Consider the following 17,500-nt stretch of genomic DNA (forward strand, 5'->3'; position numbering starts at 1 on the left):
TCTAGACAACCTGTGCATCCTGGTCAACCAATAGAACATCTATGCGTTCTTCAATTGAGATGCGTAATTGTCTAACCAAATAAAGTGTTGGCAATATTGTATGCCCCTGTTAGCCAAAACTCCATAAAATAGTTGAAAATAACCTTGTACAAACTCCATAGAATGTGATCGATCATCACTGATGTAAAAGTGATACTCCCTCAATATCTTCTTGTCATCCTCTATACTTGTAGGTGAATGTATGAATGTTATGTAAAAAAATATGAAAACTTATTGAGAAGTATAATAGTTTTCTTGCACCTCATTTTTTGGTTGTAGTGTGTAGTTCTCTGTGAAGTCTACAACCAAAACAACAGTATCCAATGAAAATGTATTCTTGCACAACTTGAATTTCAAATCTAACCATTGAGATCTATGTGTATGCCTTGCATACTTGTAAATAATCTTTTCATGAAAAATCTTCATGAACTCATACACTGGAATCTTTTCAATGACTAAATCACATCTTTTACCATGTTTCCTATCTTTTAGAGCATATGTCAATGTCTTATATTTTTTGTAATCTACTATTTTATTTCCAATTGCATGTGTACTATCCATATGTTCACAAGTTGATAAAAGATGCAAAGAACCACAAAATAAATATGTACCATCCAAGCATCACTTCTTGTAAAATTGTTGACTATCCCCTATTTTACATAAAATGTTGGATATGAGTTCCCTTGAAGATCTAGGTGGCTAATTCATGTCATAATCCTGCAAAAAAAAACTTAGAATGTAAAAACACAAATATATGCCTAAAAACATCAAAATGGTTAGAAAATTCAATATGTATCCTACAATAACAAGTTGTCCATGTGTGATTTATCTAAACATAAAAAGGTTTACCCATCTCAAAAAATCTTCAACTTATTCAAATTTGAGGATACATACCAATAAATTTTGAAATATTTTTTTTTTGTTTGAGTTGAGTCCAAAAACTGTTTCACATGTGGATCACAATTTTGGCTACCAATCCTCCTTCTTACAACATCTCATTGATAAATGGAAACATGCGTGTTATTTGTCCAAAAATATTCAATCAATGATTTCAAAGCCTCACTAATTTATTTATCCTTTCACGTTAGTCTACCGCTAAATGTCCATAACTCATTTTTTGTTGGATCTTCCACTCTCTCATGTCTTACCATGGCTCTCCTTAGACTACCTATACCGATTTTCAATACTTTTCTTGTCTTTTTCATGAGTCAAAATTTCTTAACTTAGGTACTTACTATTGTTGATGTAAACATGTGCCTTGTGATATTACTATCTTTGGTGTGTGATTTAGAACCCACTTTGTCATATGCACTTATTAGATTATTTACAACACTTTTTCATTTGAATCATCCATCATTCTTAGCCCAAGAATCTTCATGATGGGCCTAAATTTCAAATTTCTCATCATCTCAACAATTAATTGGCATTGACCTATAGTATTTGATTCCTCAAAGAATAATCTCTACATATGATTAACTTTTCTTTGACAAGTACGCTTGTTAATCTTATCAGGCATTAATTTCAAAATGTTAGTATCAATATCAATCAAATATTTTGGTCTTATAAAATGAGTTCTAGAAGGTTTTATAATCTTTTCCATTTCTTCAATATTTTGAACATCAACATAAGGTTGAGTGTTTTGTGTACCTTGAACCAAAGATAATGTGCCTTGGCAATAAGATGCTAAAGATGGAATATCACCTATTTGATGTGTTGATGTTGTACCTTCAACATGGCATGATGGAGTGTATACATTGTCAGATGTAGAAATTAATGTCTCTTTAACATGAGATGATGATATGACTCCAACATTGGAAGATGGTGTAACTTCACAATTCAATTCCCTTCTTGAGCGTAACAATGTTATTTGTTCTCTTTGTCTTTCCAATTCTTCCTCTTTGTTTCTTTGTATTTGTGATTCGTGTTCATCTTTGAAAGACAATTCTTCATTATTGCATTACAATTTTCTTTGTTCATGTAGTAATTTTATTTTATCTCTTTTAATTGCCAAATCTCTATCCCCCTTGTTTGTTGTTTGAGTTTTTGGTTTCTTCCTTGGCATGATGATGATTTCTATATGTTAAATTATTCAAACATCTTAATTACTTACAATTTGTAAATAACAAATCATTTACATGTATTGCAAATTACAACTATTTTAATGAATCCACAATATATATTAAACAACTTGTCAAATTATAATGAAATTTGTCTCTATAGAAAAGAATATTTAAAAAGGATTTCACTAACCTTTTCTATAGAAAGAGTGTTCACAAAGCCTTCAAATAGTGTATCCACTAATTGAATTTGGTGTTTGCTAGCTTCCAATAGCATGAAAGAATCACTAGTACATTTGGGCTCATTTTTTGACCATTATTGGTCAAAATTTTGACCTAGATTGGTCAAAATTTGGACCAACCAACTGGTCCAAATTTTTTTGGTCCAAATTTTGACCAACTTAATGGCTGGTCAAAATTTCAACTGATACATTGGTCAAAAACTTTCAAAATTGCTGGCACAATTTCTGCCAAGCATTGGTCAAAATTTCAACCAATGTTGGTAGAAAACTATGTAGCATTAGTCAAAATTTTGACCAATGCTTGGTAGAAAATCCCTAAGTATTAGTCAAAATTTTGACCAATTCTTGGTCAATTTTTTTATAGAGAAATCTACAGTTATGAGATGATCAATCAAGAGGAAACAGTTGAGAGCTTAGAGTGACACAATTTTTAGATGATCATATGAAATGAAATGGGCATGCGAGTAGAAAGAAACTAGAAAGACATTGTGTACAGATGAAGGCATGAAATGGATGGTTTTGGAGCACTCAGCACAAACACTCAACATTCAGTACATATCATCATTCAAGATCAAATGGGTGTGTGGGATTATACGCATAGTGAACAATAAAGGAGGGAATTGAACCCTTCCTAAGGCTCACACTTGTTGAGGTCCACTTTAGCAATGGTTCTTCCTGTGAAATTGTTGTCTAAAACCTTTCTAATGAGATAATGTGTTATGAGCTCTTCATCAGTGTGGTGGAACATGAATCCACGAGGCACAACAATTATGAAGAGCTCATAACACATTATCTCACTAGAAAGGTTTTATACAACAATTTCATAGGAAGGGCCATTGCTGAAGTGGACCTCAACAAGTGTGAGCCTCAAGAAGGCTTCAATTCCCTCCTCTATTGTTCACTGTGTGTATAATCCCACACACACATTTGATCTTGAATGATGATATGTACTAAATGTTGAGTGCTCGAAAACCATCCATTTCATGCCTTTACCTATACACAATGTCTTTCTAGTTTCTTTATACTCACACTCCCATTTCATTTCATATAATCATTTAAAAATTGTGTCACTCTAAGCTCTCAACTATTTCCTCTTGATTGATCATCTCATAACTATTGATTTCTCTACATGTCACCTACTAATATAGTGATGTAAATACTATGATTTATCTCGATCCTAGTTTCAATATTGGCTATGGTATTGTTATTATTTTGAGCCATTTTGTTAAAGATTATATATCTCAAAATAGTGGCATGTACTAGATAACCTATTCATCATGTATTTGAGAGACAATAGCCTTCACATAAATATAAGTTTCTTCTTATCATATCTAGAGAAAAATATAAGACAACTTGGGACTCAAAAAAACTAAGTGTAAGCTAGAACCATACCTAGTGTTCTCATCACGAACAAAATAGATCAAGTCACCATCATCCTCCTCCAGATCTAACCTAGCATCCCTAGGTATAAATATTGCCTCAGAACCAAATCTTCTAGGTCCAAAGTCAAAAACCCCTAACACATTGCCTCCAACTTCAATCTGAACTTTCCCACCTTAGGTTTTGCTTGAAGATCAAACTTTATGAGTCCCTTGACCTTAGCTACTGAATCTAGTGTAGTACCATACACATAACACTTTTTTTTGCATGCATTTTCAATCATAAAGTAGAATTAGATATTTCCCAATCAACCTTGTATCCAAGGTAACAAGATTGACCATAAATGGAGACAAAATCAGAGATGTAGTGTTCTGTAAAGAGGGTATATATTAGTATAATCACTCAAAATTGTCTTACCTACCAATATACTTTTCATTAATCCTTAGAAAATCTATTGCAGACTCCAACAATTTCTTTTGTGAAGCCTTCCCACTCTTTAAATTGAAATGCATCTCATATCTAATCACCAAAGTAAAATAGATAATACCTGATGACTCATCCTTTATTTATGCATGGGTTAGTGAGTGAAGCACAAAAGAACTAGTTAAGTTGAATGATTCACATACAATTCATTCTGAAAATTTTTGGTAGATGTAGCAGTTTGGTAGCAAAAACCATCTCATCTGAAGATCATTTTTGGCATATCGAGGCAGTATACCAAAACGTGTTTTCACTATAGTATCATAAGAAATAATGAATTTTCCATCCTTCACCATATCCTGCAATAGTAGCAAGTAAAATTAAGCAATTTGATTTATTCTGGAGAGATGTATAGACAACCTCTATCCTATATTTTCTTTATGAAGAACAAAAAGGATCTAAAGTTCTAAGGCTTTAAATACATTATTCATACAACTGAATTATTTGAGTTTAGATAGTTTCCAATAACTTCTCCATACTCTTCAAACAAAAAGGCAATAATATAAGACTACTCTAAAATAAAAATACCTTTGGGGCAAAATAGAGAGGAAGATCGATGAAAATTGCATAGTTATCAGTTATTGCAAAGTTATGCATCATGGTAGGCTTTGAAAGCATTATGGGAATTGGATCAAGCATTATTCCCTCCTTCATGACAACTCGATAAGTAGCATAGGTAGGAGTATGCTAGTAGCCAAATGTAAACATTTCTCATACACATAATGGAAAAAGTGATCAGGCACATAAATCTATATTTTAAAGAAATCTATAGCTTTCTCAAACATCCTTTACGAGTAATTACATTAACTATAAAATTTGAACGTGTTCTACTATTGTGATTGGATCAAACTTTGGTTGTGCATTACAATTATTTGATTCTTCTTTTTTGTTCTAAAATAGCCTATAGCTTACTTGAACATTCTTAACTGCATTAAGTTTTAACTATCAAAACAAAACTTGTTCTGGTACTTGTATTTGGATCAATCTTTGGGTTTGCAGTGAATGAATGAGTTAATTTCTCATCATAATCCATCAATCTAAGAGTCTGCAAATCTCCATCTTCAAAGACTCAAAGAGCATCTACAAAGGAGAAAATAAGAAATAAGTTCAATATAGGATTACTTTTCCTTCCCTAAAACACTAAATAGTTTCTTATCTATGGTATCCTATTGTAAAATGAGAAAATATTCAATCATCTCATGAAATGAAAGCTTGAAAATATGTCAAATATTCCTAGTTCAATAGTCAAAATAGAAAAATAATAATAAAGAGATTGAAAATTAAGTCTATGTTATTTTAGATATTAAGAGGATAGTTAAGTAAAAAATTTACCTATGCCAAAAACCCTCCAATTGCTAGATCAATAATCAAACCAATTCCCGATGTAGTTGTCACCTAATAAATGAAAATTAATCCAATCAGCCAACACAATGTTTTATTATTTTATAGGAAGCAAGTTTTTTGAACAATATTTATTTGCAGAGCTTGAATCGCCAGTACTGTCAATAATTGATTGTATATTGTCTATTCAACACTTTACTTTGAATGCAAGTGCATCGTATTTTGTACCTGAATCAAAATTCAATTTGACTACAAGACAATGAATAAATGACACTAATTTGCATTCATTTCATCGATTAAGAAATCTGAAAAATAAAAATAAATTACATCAAATGAATATACCATCTTACCTTAGTTGCATAAATAATTCTTGTAGCCATCAAATCTTCATAACCACCTATAGCAGCATTGTATCCATAATTGGGATTATCATTGGAAAGGACCTATAAAAAGACAAGGATATGGCTTTCATTTTACTACCATGAAGACTAGAAAGAGCTATTCGCATCTAGTACAACATCCAGTGAAATTGAATAAGATTGTACACCCAAGCATAATGTCAATTTACTTAAATTTAATAGGCTTCATAAGGACTAGAAAGAGTTTTCTACATTTAGGCTAATTTCCAATGAAATTAAACAAGACATACCCAAGGAAAAGAACTTAAATCAATGAGATTCTATTGAATAGCTGTGAAAGAATTGAGTTTAAATATACTTGATTCTATTCAACAATTTCTCAGGAGCTGTAATAACCTTTTCAACCACAACACTTCCATTTACTCCTGGATTCTTTGTAATTAATTTCACCAGGTACCTCAAAGCTCATTTAACAATACCTTCACCAATCTGTAGACACCAAAGAACTAGCAAATTTTAGAGCTAGATGTTAAAAACACATTGTAGAGCTAAGTCTTATATGACAAAGCATTATCTACATATCCATTAAGGATTATAAAGCCACTTCCATGCCAACCATACTTGCTCATGTAGCAAACACAAAATTAAGCTACCTTTTGTTCCTCATTTTCAAGTGTATCTCTCATAGCATCAACCTTTACAAAAAGCCTCAAAAGAGCACACCCTCTACCAACAACAATGCCCTCTTCAACAACTGTTTGTTTATAGAAATTAATTAGTGAATTGCTCCAATACAATTAATATAACTTCAATTAATTTGTCATTCTACAAGGGAGGATCAAAGGATAGTAGAAAAAATAATTAGTCCTCTTTACACCATTGGAGAATAGTAGACATAACACTTTGTCATTCCATACACAAATAGCTTAATAGTTAATTTTTGCTAGCACAGGAATTGGCATGGGAGTTTTACGCATTCATATTAAATGACAAAGTCATTTACAGAAAAGACTGTCATATCTTTGTAGCATTCAAAGCATCCTCCACTCACAACCTCTTTTCCTTCAACTTTGTCTCTGTTTGGGCTCCTACCTGTCAATCATACTTCTTATCATCCATCACCTAACTTGGATCATTCTTATTTATTATCATAATGATATAGGCACAATAAAGCCTATCTTAATGAATGATATACATTGAAAAAATTTATCTATTACTCAGAGAAATATTTAATAGTGAAACACTACAAAAGACTAGACACATTTCAATAATTTCATCTATATGACTGCAACTCCCCTAGATAGTTTAGCAATCCTTTCATTCAATTTTTCTTTCTCATACTCTTGTTCAAAAAATTGGAAATAAAGAAAATATTCAATTGTCAAATACATTCTATGGGCTAGGTTGACAATAGCACAATTCTCTAATGAGTTATTCTTTGCCAATATATTGATATGCTAAAAAAAAGACAGTGTTAACCATGATGAGATACTAGGTGCAGACATAGGAGAAATAACATAAAAAATAAAACTAAAGTGCTCTAATTACAAAGCATAAAACTGATAGTCCATGTTAAGGCCCGAAGAACACACACACAAAGACAAGAAGGCATACCTCAATCATGCTCCTAATTTGATTAACTCTTCTCTCAACAACCTCCTGAGTCATTCCATCACTAACTATTGTTGTTGAATCTTTTGTTAGCACTATCTTGGCAGTAGTTCCCAAAACCTCATTCCCAATAGTGTCAAGGGCTAGCCCCACTTCATCTCTAATGGTAGTGCCTACATTAGAATACATGGTTCATATGTTTATAGTTGTCTATATTAATGAATAACATGTTAGGAGAATGAACTCTGAAATGACATAATCATAAGTTGACAACTTACATTTTGCACTCAATTTAAACTCATGTTCAAAATATTAAAAAGACTACTTCATTATGGCATATGACAGACTGACCAACATAATTAACATTGGATAGAAAAGTGCCATGATAAATGATTAAGAGATAAAAATTCAGGGTTCACTTGATAATCATACTACTAAATAATACCTCCAGTCAACATGGCAATGTCATCCAAATACTGACTTTTCCTTTCTCCAAATCTAGGAGCTTTTAAAGAAGAAATCTTTAGTGCACCTCGAAGCCTGTTGACAACAAGGGTAGCTAGGGCTTCTTGCTCAATGTCTTCAACAATTATTAAGATAGGATAACCACCATGAATTGCATCTTCCAATATGCCAATCATATCTCTTGCGTTTGTTATTTTCTTATTAACCAACAAGAGCTACAGGTTGTAAAGAAAAATAAATTCAATTGTACATAAAGTTGCTTGATTTCTAATACATGTCCAACCACTCTCTTACAATAGCTAAATGATAAGTGTTCATTTTCAAAACAGGCTAAAAATGGCAAAAATGATTTCAATCCATATATTAGTTACCTTACAATTCTCATACTTTGCTGTCATCTTCTCACTATCTATCAAAAAAATGGGGAAATATATCCACGATCGAATTGCATTCCCTCTACAACATATAAATTATTTTCTACACTTTTTCCTTCTTCAAGGGTTAGTATACCCTTCCTACCAACTTTACTCAAGGCCTCTACAATCATATTTCCAACTTCATAATTGTTCCCAACACTTACTATGAAAATACAATTAAGGAAAGATCATTACTGACTAGGCATGCAACAATTAAAAAAAAAAAAACCATTAAAAATGGGAAAATCATTTTACTTTGGCAAGTTTCAAGAATGGCAAAAAATACAACTATATCTAAGAATATATCTCACACCTGGAAATACATATCTCACTTACAACCATTGCAACCACTAATAAGCAACAAGATCAAAATTATATCTAAGCCGAATAAAAAGGAATAACTAAGGAATTTTTTCTCCCATAAATGCATAAGATAAAACATATTGGAGCACTCAAACAACTCACTCTAATTTTGATGAAATTTATAACACAATTCAATAAAATTTACAAGAAAATAAACATAGGTTTTAAATTCTAACCTTGTTCATAATATGAAGAATCTCTTCATAAATTAACATAGATGTAAATGATCATAAGTAAAGGAAGGCATGTTCTTTTACCTTAATGCCTTTCTTTGCCTTTGGCTCCTCCTCACTTTCTTCTAAGCTCTCATCCTCCTTAGAGCTGCTCCCCTCAACATTTTTTGTCGGTTGTTGCATTTTAGTGACCTAAAAATATGAAACACCATAGTGATTATCAAGATTATGAAACATACAAGAATATATATAGAGAAAAAAACACAAGCTTTACCTTTCAAATATTTTCCATGTGAGATTATAGGCTATAAATCCAATGATAAAAAATGTGAAATATGCAGTGAGGTAATTACATGTAAGATAAAATACATAGTAATTAACACAAATAACAGAAGTCCAAATACACATGAATTTATATACATAGAAGAAAAAGCTTTACCTTTCAAATTTAATCCTTATGAACTTATTGTTGGAGAAGCTAGAGCAGTTAGAAATGCATGCGGTTCAAAACAAACAACTAATATTATAAATTTCAAATCAAATTTAAAGGTGATGCCTGTGTCTCATATGATATAAATTTAAATTTTTATGATATTGAGTATGTGAGATGAAATTTCAAGAAATATCAGTTTAGTGTTCAAAAAGATTAAAAATTGTAGGCACATGAATGTAGATTTCTGAGTGAACTTGTTACACAGTGTTGTGTGTAAAATATAGAAGATCAAAATTCTAAAGAGTGTTTGTGAAATATGATGCATATGTGTCGAGTGTAAGATCAAAAAACAAAAGAAGTTTCAAAGGAAAAACACAGCAATGTTATTATGTCACTGGAATGATTGAATTGAAGGAGGGAATGATCACAAGTTTTCACAACCTTTAACATAGCTAACAACAATAGACAGGTCCAATGACATCAGTGGTATCAGTCACAATAATTCTTTCTTTGTTATGTTTTATGAAACAATTTGATAATTCTACAATCAAGTTTATTGATTATACAGTTCTTTAAATCTTCTAATTTCTCTAAAGATATGTTGCATGACTAATTAATCTTATAAAAGATAGTCATTTAATAGTGATGTTATCAAAGGATTGAGTTTGGTTTACAAGGATTAAAATATAAGTTTAAAGTAAGTTATATTTGCTGATGATTCAAAGGCAGATTTAATGATGAGATAGAAGACTTATATGAGATGGAAGTTGAGTAGTCATACCATTATATAAGATAGGTGGAATATCACTTGGTTCTAGCATTGCACTTAAAAGAGAATACATGGTATTAGCTTGGATAGATGACTCAAACTAGAGGTTGATTTTGGATACAATTGTTAATTGAATATTGTCCTTGATGTTACACAAATGTCATATTAGTCATCAGTTAGCTTTTATCGAGCTCACAAGCCTAGCAAAGGAAAGTTAGCTTCTACCAAGCTCACTTAGTCAGCAAAGGAAAGTTAGCTTCTACCGAGTTCACTCGGTTAGCAAAGGAAAGCTAGTGTCTACTGAGCTCACTCGGTCATCGAAGGAAATATGGTGGGAAGTTAACTTCCACCGAGTTCACTAGGATAGCAAAGGAAAGTCAGTGCTCACCGAGTTCACTCGGTCTCCAAAGGACTTTTGCAAGATTTTGCAGTGTTTACCGAGCTTCACTTGGTTAACACTAGAAAACATTCTGAAGTAGTGTTTACTGAGATTCACTTGGTTAACACTAGATTATCGAGCCAAGTCAGCCAGCGAAGGATTTTATTATTTTGATTGTTTCATGGAATTAATGTAGCCAACTAATGTTTTTAGTTATTGTAACTTATATTTGAGCTGACTTGATAAATCTGAAAGGTATATATATAGATATTCAAGTTGTGGAATAGAGTGTGTGAGTGTGAAAAAGTGAATGGAAGAGCGAATTTTGATGAAGGATTAGATATCCTAGAGGTGTTGCAAAGTCGTATTTGATCAGTAAGGATTTAGAAAAGAAGAACATGGATCTGTAATCAACAAAAGATACATTGTATATCATTCAAGTCATTTTATTGTTGCTTTCTTGTCATTGTAATAGTGAATTTAGAATCTCTTTACAGAGTTGGTTTAACAACCATTTTTGTAAATCCTCTAACAAGGTGACAGTTCAGTTGAATTGTTCTAAAGACCTCTAACCAAGCCACTCCTAATAGGGTGATTAAATCCTCTAACAAGGTCACACCTAACAGTGTGTATTGTAACCTTTAACAGGGTTGGCTCCTAACAGGGCTCACTTCAGAAGAGTGAAAATTGGTGACTAGTTACTTGGTGGTTTTTCCCATATTGGTTTTCCACGTTAAATTTGGTATCTCTTGTGTTTATTTAGTTAATCTTTGCATGCATATTAATAACTTTGAATGCTAGATGAACAGTAACTAGTTAACTTACCGAGTTAAAGTATTTCTGCACTATTTAGCAAGTATTAGCAGTAAATAAGCATTTTAGACATCTAAGGGATTTTTGGACTTGTTTTTGTAGTAACTGATTCACCCCTCCCCTCTCAGTTACTTCATCTATATTTCCAACAATTGTTGGTGCTTTCAGAAAAAGATTTCAAGGATCTAAGCTAAAGATCAGGATGTCTTACAAAAGGGAAATTCCTAGACTCAACAAGAACAACTTCTCTGCATGGCAAGGACTAATGAGACTTCACCTAGCATCCATTGGTGATACAAGACTAAAGTACCTTGATGAAAAATATGAAGAACCTGCTGGTACACTGTCTATCAATGATATTGCTGAAAAGAAGACTTACAACATTATGATGATAGATATAGCATCTGCTCTGAGTTATGAAGAATTTGATGACATCAAGGATTGTAAAACTACCTTTGAAATGTGGGACAAGCTGAAAGAAATCTATGGAAGAGATGATAATGTGAGAAGAGCCAAAGCAGAAAGTCTGAGAGGACAATTTGACCAAATGAAAATGAGAGAGGATGACAACATTGCCAAATATGTTGAAAGAGTTAAAGCATGTGTCAATGCAATCAAAGCTTCTAGAGGAGATATCAGTGAAGAGACAGTTATAAGTAAAGTTCACAGAACATTACTACCAATCTATGCAATTAGAGTCTCTGCAATTCAAGAAAGAAGATGTGAAGCAAATCATAAGATAAATCTAGAGGCCATAGTTGGAAGATTAACTGCATTTGAACTAGACAACTTTGACAACTATGTTCCAGCTTCCAAAAATATTGAATTTGCATTTGAAGCCAAGCTTTCACTCAAGGAGAAAATAAAAAAGAAAAAAAAATCCCAATCAAAAAGTGAAGATGAATCAGACCAAAGTTCAGATAGTGATCTTGAAGTAATTGAAGCTCTACTAGTAAGGAAATATTCTAGAGGTAGAGAAAAATATAAAGGTAAAGTTCCTCTAATTTGTTTTTCATGTGAAGAAATTGGTCATATTGCTGCTAAGTGCCCAAACAAACAGAACAAAGATGAGAAGAAAAAATACAAGTACAATGGCAAGAAAGACTTCAAATCTTTCAGAGAGAAAGGTAAGAAAATATGTTTTATGGCTAAAATTTTTAATGATTCTAATGATGAAGAAGAAGATGAAATTGTCTACATTTCTGTGAAAGATGAGTCTAATAATGATGAGGAAATGACACTCATTTCTCATATGAGAAAAAATGATACATGGATCATTGATAGTGGTTGTTCTCATCACATGACTGGTGATAAAACTAAGTTTGAATATTTTGAAGAATATGATGGTGGCAGTGTAAGATTTGGTAACAATGAACCTTATTGTATAAAAGGAAGAGGAAGAATCTCTCTAACCAAAGAAATTATATGTGATAATAGCTATTGGGTAAAAGGACTAAAGCATAATTTGTTGAGTGTGGCATAGCTACTCAATAATGGACTCAAAGTGGAATTAATGCATGGAAAAGAAAGACTACTGGATGACAAAGGAAAACTGATTGGATTAGGCACTCAAACAAAAGGTAACTTTTTTATCTTGAACTTGGTGAAGGTTCATGTTTTATTGCTCAAGATGAAGAAAGTTGGTTATGGCATAAAAGGTTGTGTCATGTCAATTTTGATAATTTGGTAAAGATAAGCAAATTCAAGAAAGTAAGAGGCATTCCTAATCTTTCAGAGAGAAAGGTAAGAAAGACTTCAAATACAAGTACAATGGCAAGAAAGACTTCAAATCTTTCAGAGAGAAAGGTAAGAAAATATGTTTTATGGCTAAAATTTTTAATGATTCTAATGATGAAGAAGAAGATGAAATTGTCTACATTTCTGTGAAAGATGAGTCTAATAATGATGAGGAAATGACACTCATTTCTCATATGAGAAAAAATGATACATGGATCATTGATAGTGGTTGTTCTCATCACATGACTGGTGATAAAACTAAGTTTGAATATTTTGAAGAATATGATGGTGGCAGTGTAAGATTTGGTAACAATGAACCTTATTGTATAAAAGGAAGAGGAAGAATCTCTCTAACCAAAGAAATTATATGTGATAATAGCTATTGGGTAAAAGGACTAAAGCATAATTTGTTGAGTGTGGCATAGCTACTCAATAATGGACTCAAAGTGGAATTAATGCATGGAAAAGAAAGACTACTGGATGACAAAGGAAAACTGATTGGATTAGGCACTCAAACAAAAGGTAACTTTTTTATCTTGAACTTGGTGAAGGTTCATGTTTTATTGCTCAAGATGAAGAAAGTTGGTTATGGCATAAAAGGTTGTGTCATGTCAATTTTGATAATTTGGTAAAGATAAGCAAATTCAAGAAAGTAAGAGGCATTCCTAATATAAATAAACCTGAGGTCGGTCTATGCAAGAATCGTCAGATTGGTAAAATGGGAAAGACTTCCTTTAAAAGTAGAAACTGTCAGTTTGAAGATATATTAGAAATTGTGCATACTGATTTATGTGGACCCATTGGAATTGAAAGCTATACTAGAGAAAAGTTCTTCATTCTTTTTGTTGATGACTACTCAAGAATGATGACTGTCATGTATCTAAGGAACAAATCAAAAGCATTTGAGAAATTCAAATGGTATTTGGCCAGAGTAGAAAAGGAAACAAGGAAAAGATTGAAATGCTTGAGGTCAAACAAAGGTGGAGAATTCATTTCACATGATTTCAATAAATTTTGTATTGAAAGAGGAATCAAAAGATAGGTGTCAGCTCCTAGAACTCCTAAGAAAAATGGAATAGCTGAAAGAAGGAACAGATCTATCATGGATTGTGCAAGAACCTTAATGATTGAAAAAGGCATTACTATCAAATACTGGAAGAAAGCTATTAGCACTACAGTTCATACCCTAAACCGAGTACAGCTAAGAAGGGACTCATTCAAAAATTCCTATGAGCTATGGTATGGCTATAAACCTAATGTAAGTTATCTAAAAGTATTTAGAAGTAAATGCTACATTTTGAAAGAATCTAGAAAAGGCAAATTTGATGTGAAAAGTGATGAAGGAATATTTTTGCGATATTCTTGCAAAAGTAAAGCATATAGATGTTTGAACTTGACTACTAACAAAGTCATAGAAAGTGCACATGTGAAAGTTGATGAGTTTGTAGAAAAGATTGAAGAAGAAAGCAAAAGAGAACCAGAAGATTATAGAAGGTTTTTTTTCATTGAACCTTGTACAGTACCAATCAATTAGGAATCTTCTACTCCCGAGTCATCAGTAACCAAGTTATAGGAAGTTCAAATTGAGCTACAACAACACGAGTTACACTTAGATGCTACCGAGCAAGTGTCTACCAAGTCTGAAGGACTCGAGCCAATACCTACCGAGCCCAAACAGCCAAAACTTGAAGTTGAAATGCAAAAGGATAAAAATGAAATTCATTCAAAAGGCAAAAAACTTGTTTTAGCAAAATATGTTAGGAGACATCATTCAATAGATCAGATCATTGGAGACAAATCTGAAGGAACCATGACAAGAAATAAGTTGAAAGGTACTTGTTTACTTGCTGATTTTGAACCTAGAAATATCAAAGATTCTTTAGAAAATGATAGTTGGATTGAGGCTATGAATGAAGAAATAGAGAAAATAGAGAAAAACAATACATGGACTCTTGTACCTAGGCCTAAAGATAAAAATATGATTGGAACTAAATGGGTATTTAGAAACAAGTTGACTAAAGATGGTAAGGTATCAAGAAACAAAGCTAGATCAGTATGCAAAGGATATGCTCAAGAAGAAGGAATAGACTATAGAGAAAATTTTGCTCCTATTGCAAGACTGGAAAGAGTCAGAACCTTACTTGCATATGCTACTCACAAAGGATTCCAAGTTTATCAGATGGATGTCAAGTCAACATTTCTCAATGGTATACTGGATGAAGAGGTTTACATTGAACAACCTGAAGGTTTTGTTGATCTAGATAAAAGAAACATGGTCTGCAAATTACACAAGGCTCTATATGGTTTGAAACAAGCCCCTAGAGCATGGTATGAAAGATTACATAACTATCTTATTCAAATTGGTTTTCAAAGAACTAATGATAATAGTAGCTTGTATATAAAGGATGGACCAGATGATAAAATTGTTTTGGTAGAAATATTTGTAGATGATACTATTTTCACAGGAAAGGATGATCTTTGCAAAGAATTTTTAGAACAAATGAACAAAGAATTTGAAATGTCTATGTTTGGTGAGATAAAATTATTTGTTGGTCTTCAAATTCAGAAGAATAAAAATGGTATCTACATCACTCAATTAAAATATATCAAGGAGATATTGAAAATTTTTGGTATGGAAGATTGTAAACCAGTTGGGACTCCTATGTGTACTAGATTAAAACTTACAAAGGAAGATGAATCAAAAGAAGTAGATCAAACACTGTATAGATCTATGATTGGAGAGTTGCAGTATGTAGTTCATACTAGGCTAGATGTTGCCCTTGCAGTTGGTATTGTAGCAAGATTTTCAGCAAAACCAAGAGAAAATCACATAATGGCAATCAAAAGAATAATGAGATATTTGAAAGGAACTGAAGATTATGGTTTATGATACAAATTTGGAGGTAATCTGGATTTGAAAGTGTTTACTGATGTTGATTGGGCAGGAAACCTTGATGAGAAAAAAAGTACAAGTGAATTAGCATTCTTTCTTGGACAAGCAAAAAGCAGAATTGCACATCCCAATCTACAACAGAGACAGAATATGTTGCTGCTACAGTAAACTATTCTAATATTGTTTGGTTTAAATAGTTGTTGGAAGGCATGAAGGTGGAAATCAAAGAACTAGTTGTTATGTTCTGTGATAATACAAGTGCAATAAACATATCTAAGAATCTAGTGATGCATTCCAAAACCAAGCATATTGCAATAAAATATCATTTTGTCAGAGAATTGGTGCAAGACAAAGAGATCAGATTGGAATATGTTCATACAAAGGAACAAATTGCTGACATATTCACAAAGCCATTACCTAAGGATGTATTCTTGTATCTAAGAGGTAAGTTAGGGGTCACTTCCCTATCCAAAGTTCACTAAAATGAAGTTTTAGTAATGCATCAACGCATACCAAGTTGAAGATCTATCAGTTGATGCAGCATAGACAGGAAACATTGCATATGAATCAGTACTAAAGGTACATTAGAATTCATGTGAATTATGTTGTCTTTGGCATGTGTTGTCAAAGAGGGAGAGTTTTACTATCATATCTTTCTGAAATTTTTTTGAAAGAAAGGTTTGCTAAGTAATTCCTTCATAGAGGGAGATTACTGAAAGAGAGAGTTTGCTAAAGAAAAGATTTGCTAGACTTTTTTTCAAATTGTATTCTGCTATGAAATGTTGTGTTGCCATCAATGCCAAAGAGGGAGATTGTTGGATACAATTGTTAATTGAATATTGTCCTTGATGTTACACAAATGTCATATTAGTCATCAGTTAGCTTCTACCGAGCTCACAAGCCTAGCAAAGGAAAGTTAGCTTCTACCGAGCTCACTCGGTCAGCAAAGGAAAGTTAGCTTCTACTAAGTTCACTCGGTTAGCAAAGGAAAGTTAGTGTCTACTGAGCTCACTCGGTCATCGAAAGAAATATGGCGGGAAGTTAACTTCCACCGAGTTCACTAGGATAAAAAAGGAAAGTCAGTGCTCACCAAGTTCACTCAGTCTCCAAAGGACTTTTGAAGGATTTTGCAGTGTTTACCGAGCTTCACTTGGTTAACACTAGAAAACATTCTAAAGCAGTGTTTACCGAGCTTCACTTATTTAACACTAGTTTACCGAGCTAAGTCAGCCAGCAAAGGATTTTATTATTTTGATTGTTTCATGGAATTAATGTAGCCGACTGATGTTTTTAGTTATTGTAACTTATATTTGAGCCGACTTGATAAATCTGAAAGGTATATATATAGATATTCAAGTTGTGGAATTGTGTGTGTGAGTGTGAAAAAGTGAATGGAAGAGAAAATTTTGATGAAGGATTAGATATCCTAGAGGTGCTGCAAAGTCATATTGATCAATAAGGATTCATAAAAGTAGAACATGGATCTGTAAGCAGCAAAAGATAAGTTGTATATCATTCAAGTCATTTCATTGTTGCTTTCTTATTATTGT

General features: G+C 32.4%; 1 pseudogene; it reads right to left on the bottom strand.

Annotated features, from left to right (window-relative positions):
• Positions 1-743: 743 nt before the first annotated feature.
• Positions 744-9,109, bottom strand: LOC149528647 (ruBisCO large subunit-binding protein subunit beta, chloroplastic-like; annotated as a pseudogene).
• Positions 9,110-17,500: the final 8,391 nt, after the last annotated feature.

Source organism: Cupressus sempervirens, chromosome 11 (assembly GCF_028749045.1).
Source record: "Cupressus sempervirens isolate cs-2001-9-10 chromosome 11, ASM2874904v1, whole genome shotgun sequence".
In the NCBI taxonomy this organism is placed as follows: Eukaryota; Viridiplantae; Streptophyta; class Pinopsida; order Cupressales; family Cupressaceae; genus Cupressus; species Cupressus sempervirens.